This window comes from Bos grunniens, chromosome 18 (assembly GCF_055505025.1).
Source record: "Bos grunniens cultivar Pamir isolate PY7600 chromosome 18, Bosgru_T2T1.0, whole genome shotgun sequence".
Classification (NCBI taxonomy): domain Eukaryota; kingdom Metazoa; phylum Chordata; class Mammalia; order Artiodactyla; family Bovidae; genus Bos; species Bos grunniens.
In genome coordinates this window covers 46,233,398-46,242,799 of record NC_141182.1, presented here as the reverse complement: position 1 = coordinate 46,242,799, position 9,402 = coordinate 46,233,398, and the positions used below count along the sequence as shown (strand labels likewise).

The 9,402-nt window shown below is 43.3% G+C and overlaps 1 long non-coding RNA gene across 1 annotated transcript; it reads right to left on the bottom strand.

Moving 5' to 3' along the window:
- Positions 1-279: 279 nt before the first annotated feature.
- On the bottom strand, positions 280-5,549 carry LOC147353656 (uncharacterized). The gene is made up of 3 exons (XR_015145878.1): positions 5,107-5,549; positions 1,901-1,958; positions 280-691 (listed from the first exon to the last, which is right to left on the bottom strand). It is a non-coding gene; the product is annotated as an uncharacterized LOC147353656 (long non-coding RNA).
- Positions 5,550-9,402: the final 3,853 nt, after the last annotated feature.

Sequence of the window (9,402 nt, the reverse complement as noted above, 5' to 3'; positions counted from 1 at the left end):
ACTAGAAACGTGCACCTCTAGGCAAAGAGGCAGGTATCTGGATTCTCACAGCAGCAATGCTCATGACAGCTCAACAGTGGAAATCACCGAAATGTCCATCAACAAGAGCATGGATGCATAAAGTACGGGATGTCCATCTGGTTGAACGGTAGGTATCCAGGAGTGAAAATGAGATAGAAATACATAAATCAACCAGGCTGAGGCTAAACAGCTGTTAACTGGAAATGCAAGGTGCTTAAGAATATATTGTGTTTACCCTTATACCTCCAAAATATTATCTTTTCTTTTTTAAAATAATTTTATTTATTTAGGCTTTGCTGGGTCTTTGCTGCTGTGTGGGTTTTGCTCTAGTTGCGGTGAGCAGCGGCTACTCCTTACTTGCAGTGCATGGGTTTCTCTTATTGTGGAGCACAGGCTCTAGGGTGTGTAGGCATCAGTAGCTGTGGCTCATGGGCTCAGTAGTTGTGGTTCCCGGGCTCGAGCACAGGCTCAATAGCTGTGGTGCATGTGCTTGGCTGTTCTGCAGCATGTGGAATCTTCCTGAACCAGGGATCAAACCTGAGTATCCTGCATTGGTAGGCGGATTCAGGGAAGCCCCTAAATATTATCTTTTCAACATGTAGCACTGGTCACATTTCAAATGATCAGGAACTACATGTAGGTAGGGGCTACCATACTGGCAGGTGCAGATCTAGAAGACAATAAACATATATAACAGCTATAATTTGAAAATTTTTTTATTGTTATTACTACTCTAATTTTCAAAATGCCAGACATCCTCACATTCAAATGCAAATCCAAAACATACTCCTAGATCAAATTTATTATAGTGTTACCTTTGCCATTTCTCTTCCAGGATCTTGGCAACGGTCTTATATTATTTGAAAATCATAAGGAACCCAATTGACTTTATGAGGCTGAATCACAGTCCATGGGGCTAGTCTATAAATAATCAGTCAGGAGTAAATGTATATTTAGAGAAGAATTCAGGAAGAAACAGACTTTCTTGAGGTGAACTTTCAAGAGAGAGAAGAAAAAAGATATCAGGCAATCCAAGTGACACTGTGCACAAGCCCTGGTATCCTTGTCTTTTGAAGTAAAATGCTGATGCAAGAGTTAATGTTTGGGAAAGGTGAAGATGTAGAAACAAAGCACAGTTGTTGGGCTGGGGAACTGGTAACAATTTAGACTGTAACTCTGCCACATAACAGAGTTACCAACTCCCAGTTCCCGGAAAGATACAGATAAAGGCCTGACACAAAATCCTAAGTTGTTTTTACAGGAAGCAGACCCCCTCCAGATGAAACTGCTGACCACAAGACCACAGACCCTGGACTGGTTGAAACCAGAAGGTTGATGATTCTTGAAACTTCACCTTGATGTCAACCAATCCAAGAGTAGTCCATGAGCTGATCACGCCCTGCTCCCTGAACACTAGAAAATTCCTTACTACCCACTCCAGGGTGGGTCACATGGTCTGCAGGGCTTTAGCCCTCTGTGGCCCCCTTTGCCTGGCAAAGCAATAAAAGCTACTCTTTTCTACTTCATCCAAAACTCTGTCTCTGCATTTCTGTTTGGCACTGGTGAGCAGAGGCTGAGTTTCAGCAACACAAACAAGGGGCCATTGATTGAGGATACTTTATTGTCTAAAAAATCCGGAACATGTTCTAACCATAAAAACTATCACTGTGTACATCTTGCACGGGGAGGGGTAATACAAATAAGTAAAGAAACCTAATTCAGAAGGGAAAAATCAAAGTATAAAGCCTTTTGTTAAATAAATATTGACAAGAAAAAGAAAAATGCAAGTTGCAAAATAATACCTGTAGTGTGAAACCATTAATATAAAGCCTAAAAACATGCAAAGCAATACTGTATGTTTATGAGTATATCTACTTACAGTGAAAGTCCAAATACTGGTGGGAAGGATTTTCACTCACTTGAGGATTCTGTTACCTCTGGGAATAGAAGAAAATAGGATCAAGAAAGGTCCAATCAGGCTTCAACTCTGTCTATAATGTTTTAGATATTAAAACAAGACTGAAGCAAGTAGGTCAAAAGGTTAAGAGGGATGAAGCTGAGGGACATGTACATCAGGCTTTGTTAGTGTAGTTTCTCATATTTTTATGTATGTTTGGGATATTTCATAATAAAGTGTTATAAAACAACAATAAAGACACATTAATTTCAATCTGCCCAAAGTCATTCAGCCATGGAGTTGTGTGGCTGACCCCATACTCCACAAGCCATCTCCTAAATACATTGGTTTTATATACTGGTTTCCTTCATTACAACCCCCTATAACAATGGCACTGTGGGAGGCAGCCCAAGAACTCTGACAGATGAAAATATCTTCAGAGGCTTCTGAGAATTGAACACAACATGCCACCCTTGACAACAATCCTCCTATTAAGACTCCCACTGCAATTCCTGACACCCAACAGATAAACCTATGACAACATTCCTGGGTGCTCCTCCCCAAAACCAATGACAATCCAAACAAACAAAAAGCCCCCAGTCCTCTCCCAGTAACAAACCCCTCCCATTCCTCATACAACCCCAGTCTCCCAGACTGGCGACTGGAGTAGTGCTCCCCAGCGCCCCCTACTGCAGTTGACTGCTATCACATCTGCCCTCCTACCAGACCCTGCATCATCATGGATACACAATCACCTCACAGGAGCCCTGTAAACTCCTTATGTTAAATCAGATCATGTCATCTTTCCAACTTTGACTCTTCAATGATTTCACATTACTTTCAGAATAAACCCTATGGACTTTACTAGGGGCCTCATCTCCTACCTCCCCGATTTCCCTTCTCACTCTGATCCAGCCACCCAGCCCCTCTGGAGCTCCTCCAGACTGGCCTAGCTGCTCCCTCTATCACTTGACTCATTCCCCATTTCCCTTGCTCCCTCGCTTCATTCAACTTTCTTGAGATAACACCTCTCTGTGAGACCTTTCCAGTCTGATCACCTCACTTAAAGAGTCACCTGCCCTTTTGATCTTCCAATTCTGCTACATATTTTGTTACAGGATTTATCACTACCAGAAACATCTCTGTTAATTTGTTATCTTTATAATACTGCACACTTCAATGCAGCTATCCACTGTCCACATGTGACTACAGAGCCCTTGAAATGTGACTAGTCCTGAGATATGGGGCAACGTAAAACACATACATTGAATTTTAAAGACATTACAAAAAAGAAAAAAGAATATAAATATTTCACTAATATTTTGACTTTATATGTTGGAATATTTTGGATATATTGGGTTACAGAAAATACATTGATATTTATTTCACTTGTCTTACTTTTTCAAAATCTGGCTATTGGAAACTTTTAAATTACATACGTGGCTCACATTCTGTTTCTTACATAGAACTAGAAGAAGGTCAGTCCCATGAAGACAGGAACTCTTTTGCTTCCCATTGTATCCCTCTCACATAGTGCCTGGCACAGAGAAAGTACTCAATAAACACTTGTGAATTGAATGAAGGACCAGTCTCCTTGTCCACGCCTAAGCTTTCATTTGATCAAGCCTCCTTCTGAGTCTGCCAAACAATTATTTCTCTTCACACGTTCCTTCTGAGAACTCCCTCTCCAAGGCCCCACACCATCCTGGCCCTACAGTAAAGGCCCCAACACCTGCCACAGCACGAGTTCAGTTCAGTCGCTCAGTCGTGTCTGACCCTTTGCGACCCCATGAATCGCAGCACACCAGGCCTCCCTGTCCATCACCAACTCTCGGAATTCACTCAGACTCATGTCCATCGAGTCAGTGATGCCATCCAGCCATCTCATCCTCTGTCGTCCCCTTCTCCTCCCGCCCCCAATACTTCCCACAGCATGAACCTCCCTATAAATACTATTCTTTCGCTCTCTCTCTAACAGGTGAGGAAACCCACCTTAATATTCCCCAGTTCAGGGGCTTGCCTGGTGGTCCAGTGGTTACAATGCACTCCCAATGCAAGGGGCCCAGGTTCGATCCCTTGTCAGGGAACTAGACCCCACATGTCACGACTAAGACTTTGCATGACACAACTAAATATTGTGCATGCTGCAACTAAAAATCCCATGTGCCATAATGAAGACTGAAGATCCAGAGTGTTGCAACTAAGACCTGGCAAAGCCAAAAAAAAAAAAAAATCCCCCTGTGCCTCTCATGTGATTCTCTACCTTCTTTAAATAATGTGTTGTCGTGGGTCACTGTGATCATCTCAACCAGAAACCTCCCCGCTGCTCCGACCCCACCATGACAAACCTCTCTCCCTACACATAGCACTCCTCATCATACTCTTTCCCAGTGTAGCACCAGGGATCAATGTCCATCTAGAGTTGGTGACCTGATGAAAAGATCCCTCAAGACTTCCAATTATCACAGATCCCCCTTATGCTCAGGATAATCTTCCTTACTAATTCCTAACAGAACATCTAGGGCTCCTCCAGTATGGAAGCAGGAGCCAGGAAAACGAACTTTTGACTCCTTAAATTGCCTCCAAATCAGATTATTCAGAGTTACAGAGACAGGCTGACTACATTAAGAAACCAAGGTCTCATTCACCATACAACTTAAAAATAGTGTACCATTACCAGGCCACCTTGTTGTTTCTTATAAATCAAATCGTCTGCACTATCATACTGTCCAGGATGTATTTTTGTATTGTATAGTTCATTCAATGTAAATCTTTATGACATGGCACGATTTTGGAAACACATTTTACTTTGGCTTTGATTCATTTTTCAATACACTCCGGAGAAGGGCTTCTCAGGTGGCGCTAGTGGTAAAGAATCTGCCTGCCAGTGCAGGAGATGCAAGAGACACGAGTTTGATCCCAGGTCGGGAAGATCCCCTGGGGAAAGGAATGGCTACCCCCTCAAATATTCTTGCCTGGAAAATTCCTCAGACAGAAGAGCCTTGTGGGCTATAGTCCATGGGGTCGCAAAGAGTTGGACATGACTGAGTACCAGTGCCCACCAACCAATCAAACCCCGGAGAAACCTCCCAAGATCTCTTCTGATCTGAAAGAAGCCCAGTCCAGCTCCTTCCCTGCAAAGAACCTGCCCAGGAATAAACCCTCCTCCCCTCCGGGCCCAAACTTACAGTTCTTACTGTTCCCAGTGGAAAAGTCAATGTCCAGTTCTGACTTGGCTTCGAACACCAACACTAACTCCTCTTCTGGCTGCCCCAGCTCCACTGCCAGGACAGGATGCCAAGCGTCAAGAAAAGCACACCTCAGGCCCCAACAGTTGTGCGTGGCCATTTCCTTTCCCTTTTCATGTACTTCCGGTGGAAGCTACCCTGCGCATGCTCCTTGACTCTGGCGCCCCTACCTCTGCTCTTTCCAGCCCACTTCTGGTTAAGACCCTGCTGCTGACCACTTACCACACCTGTTTCTGACTTTTAGGCTTCAGACTGCATCCCCATTTCTCACTTGAAGGGCATTGGCACACTGAGAGAGGTACAGAAAAGGCAGGAAAGCTGAGACATAATCTGAAGGACACTGAGGCCCAGTTCTGAAGTGTTAACTTTCGAATCTCCAAATTATGAGGCAAGAGCTGAGGTCTTCAGAACCCAGAAGGCAGAGTGGAAGGATGGAAGAGGAGTACTAAAAAAAGATAATATTTCTCTGTTTCAAAAACAATGACATGCTGAGATAATATATGTTGAACATTTTGAGTTAAATAAAATATATTGTTAATGTTCATTTCATTTTTTTTTTTTTACTTCGTATAATGTGGCTATTAAGAATTTAAAATGGCTTACATTGTATTTCTGTTGCACAGTGCTGGAGTTCATAGAAGGAAACATTGCAAAACTTCTAGCCCAGTGACTGACAAACCATAAATGTCTGATAAATTTTCCAAGGGCTTCCCTGGTGGCTCAGATAGTAAAGAATCTGCCTGAAATGCAGGAGACCTGGGTTCAATTCCTAGGTCAGGAAGATCCCCTGGAGAAGGAAATGGCAACCCACTCCAGTATTCTTGCCTGGAGAATTCCATGGTGGGATACAGTCCATGGGGTCTGTAGGAGTTGGACACAACTGAGTGACTAACAAGTTTTCTAAACACGCTTTTAAACATATTGCTTCCCCGTGAAAAGTTTTCTCTTGGTTATGCAACCATGAAGAAATAGAACTGCCCTGGAGTGCTCAGCTCTAACTGGGGAGACACTCAATAGGTAAGTGAACACAGAAAGAAGACAGTTTCAGATGATGATAAATACACACTGGAAAAGAAACAAAATGGGACAGTGGAACAGCAGAAATTAGCAGTGTCTCTTTAATGAAGGCGTCAGGGAGTCTCTGTGAGCTGGTAGAATCTGAGCTGAGATCTGAATGATTTACAAAGGAGCTGGCCCTGAAGGCCTGGGGGCAGGAGTTTGAGGCAGATGGAACAGATTCTGTAAAAACCTTGAAGTAAGAGTGAGGCTTCTATAGTTAAGGAACAAAACTAAGTTCTTGTGCTCAGGAAAAGATTAGTAGAAAATGAGCCTGCACAGGTGGAGGTGTGGTGGCTGGCAGGTCACAAGGGCCCCAAAGGCTGTGATCACTGAAGTGTGACAGGGAACTTTTGTGGCCACCTCCACCCAGTTCTTGCCGAGAATTAAGCCCTGACACTCTAAGGCATCCATTGCATGTTGTGAATTAGGTCAGTTCCTATTGTATTAGCAAAAGAATGGTATTAGCCAGTATCATCCTTTGGAAAACTGAGAAAACACTCACTCATACCATTCTCTGCAAGGCTTAATTTCTCCTCTAAGATCCTGAGAAAGGATGCATGAGAGGATATTTAGCAACAGACTTGAAAAGGAGCACTTTGACTGCAGTGTAGAGAGTGGATGGGAAGGGGCCTGAGACAGAAATGGAAACCTGGTGATCAGTGAGCAATCTTTTGCAGTGGCTCAGATGACAGATGGCAATACCTTCCACTGGTGCTGCAGTAGCTGGTTAGTGAGAAGTGAGTATGTATTTTGGAAGCTGGAACCAACTGGAACCAATGGACTAAACATGGAGAAAAAGGAGAGACTGGAAGGATTCAAGGATAACTACTCAGTTTTTGGTTTGAGCAGCTGGATGGATGCCAGTGCCATGTATGATGATTTGGATTCTAGTTCCAATTCTGTTGGGTGGTTCTGGGCAAGTAAGTGGCTTATTCTCTGCTGAGCCTCAGTTTTCTCATCTGTAAAATGGGGGATGCCATGGAGCTTCGATGAGATCTTGAACAGAAAGCATGGGTCTGGCATGTGGTAAGCACTTAAACTGCTGTTATTATCATCATAATCGTTACTGCTCAATCAGCACTCTGAAGCAGGTAAAAGCAGGCTTTGAAACCAGTCAGACATGAGCAGAGTCCCTGCATCGCTATGTGACATTTGCAAGGTCAGTCCGTATCTCTCAGTCTCAGGTTCTTCATCTGTAAAAGGGTTTAACGATAATATCCTCCCTCCAGACACAGCTGTGAGGAGTCAGTGAGTTTTGAATATGAAGTGCTTAGTGCGGGACATAGTACATAGAAACTGCTCAGTAAACAAGGCCTAAATGCTACAGTAATTTGACTTTTCTTCTGTGTGTGTGTTTGGGGAGCATACATGTGCTCATTGGGAAAATGCAAACAGTACAGAATTATGTAAAGTAGCAGATGAAAGCTGACACTTCCCCAACTCCCTAAGTAACCACTGTTGGCTGTTGCATAGCCTTTCCTGATTTCAGACACGTGCCTGTGTGCACAAATGTTCTGCTCTTCTTTGAGAGGCAGGATAAAACTTGATGGCTGAGAGTTCAGTCTCCAGAGGCACACAGACCTGGGTTCTAGTCCTACCTCCGCCACTTTCTTTGCTATGAGATATTGGGCAAGTGATTTATCAGTCAATCTAAAATTCTGTTTCCGTTTTTGTAAAAAGAAAAGTCATCGCAGAACTGACATGTGGTTTGGTAAGGAGTTGCTAAAGAGTGAGTGCAGAGGAATTAGCACTGAGACTGTGTGTATCAAGGTCTTGGGACACTTAGCTGCTACTGTTATATATACTTATTTTATTAATAACATAATGGATGATACTGTTTTCTTTATGCTTTTGGAGAGCTTTAATTCCTATCTTTTTTAATGCTCTTTTGCAATTGTCTCTTCCTTCCTTCTTCACTTTAGAAAGTTTTAATTTCCTGAGACTTCTCCGGTGGTCCAGTGGCTAGGACTCTGCGCTCCAAATGAAAGGGCCGCAGGTTTGATCCCTGGTCAGGGAACTAGATCTCACATGGTGAAACTAAGAGTTTGTATGCGACACCCAGTACAGCCAAATAAATAAATAATAAAACATTTTTTTTAAAAGAAAGTTTTAATTTTCCTTCTTTAAGTCAAGGTAAAATTGGTATATACCATTATATAAATGTCCAGCGTATACTATTATAATTTGACGTCTGTATACACAGCAAAGTGATCATCACCAAAGGCCTAGTTAACGTCTATCATTGTGCAATTGATCCTGCATCTGTTTTTGTAGCTTAGGAAGATATGTTAAGCCTCTGGACACTGGTTCGGTCTCTGGTCTGAGAAGATCCTACATGCCGGGGAAACAACTAAGCCATGCACCACAACAATTGAGATTATGCTCCAGACGCCGGGAATTGCAGCTATTGAGCCCATGTTCCACAACCACTGAAGCCCATGCCCTAAGAGCCCGTGCTCTGCGACAAGAGAAGCCACCATGATGAGAAGCCTGAGCGCTGCAACTAGAGAGTAGCCCCCACTCATCGAAGCTAGAGAAGAGCCGGTGCAGCCAAAATAAATAAATAAAATAATTTTTTAAAAAGGATGTCTTGAGCCTTTTGCCACACCACAACTCATCAAGATTTGATGTGGGGTTAAGGAGGTGGACCCCTTGTCAGCTCCTCATCCGTAAGTTTCTGCTTCTGAGAGATTCCTGGCTGCGTGTGAGTAACAGAGGCCAGGACTGCAGCACGCCAGGCTCTCCTGTCCTCCGCTATCTCCTGGAGTTTGCCCAGGTTTTGGAGGTAGGTAGTAACCTTGTCTACCCAGGAGGTGGCAGGCAGAGTCCAAGAGAAGACAGCAAGTGGCACAAGGAAAGTGTGAGACCTCATGGCCTTTTGTCTCTCTCACCCGGGCCTTTGGAACTTGTCTGAAGTTGCATCTTGTCTCCCTTAAGGGGGCCATGGCTTCTACTTTCACTTTTCCCTGGGGAGCCTCAGGCAGCATTCAGACTGTTTAGAAACTAAGCCAGTCTTAGATCCCAAGATAGTGATGTCATGTTTTATCAAACTGGCTGTCTAGGGTATTTTGTAACTGGCTTTATCATTGTAATATGGTTTTCTTTTCATCTCCTTTCACTCCCACCACCTTTCTTTCTTTCTTTTTTTTTTTTTAAGAGTCTACTGGTAGATGGTTA